This window comes from Ceratina calcarata, unplaced genomic scaffold (genome assembly GCF_001652005.2).
Source record: "Ceratina calcarata isolate Rehan_Ccalc_2016 unplaced genomic scaffold, ASM165200v1 scaffold2608, whole genome shotgun sequence".
NCBI classification, from domain to species: Eukaryota; Metazoa; Arthropoda; class Insecta; order Hymenoptera; family Apidae; genus Ceratina; species Ceratina calcarata.
In genome coordinates, this window is record NW_017148201.1 from 260 (window position 1) to 556 (window position 297).

Genomic DNA, 297 nt, shown 5'->3' on the forward strand with positions numbered 1-297 from the left:
GGAATTCTTCACTTTGCAATTTCTTCTAAGACTCCCCTTGCAGCCTTCGCTTTCTCGCTAGGGAAAAGATGAAAGGAATCGATGATACGGCTTCGTGGAAGCGATGAAAATATCCGACGGTTCTTCGTTTTCAACTGCGAGGGTCATTGATTCTGCGAACATCGATTTCTCGTTTACTCGCAAAAGGGTAGACGATTTGCGCTTCGACAACGGCGAGTATCTATGTCGATCATTAAATTAAACTAACTAGCTATACATATACCAAGTTGTACCAAAAGAATTTAGACTATATTGTTT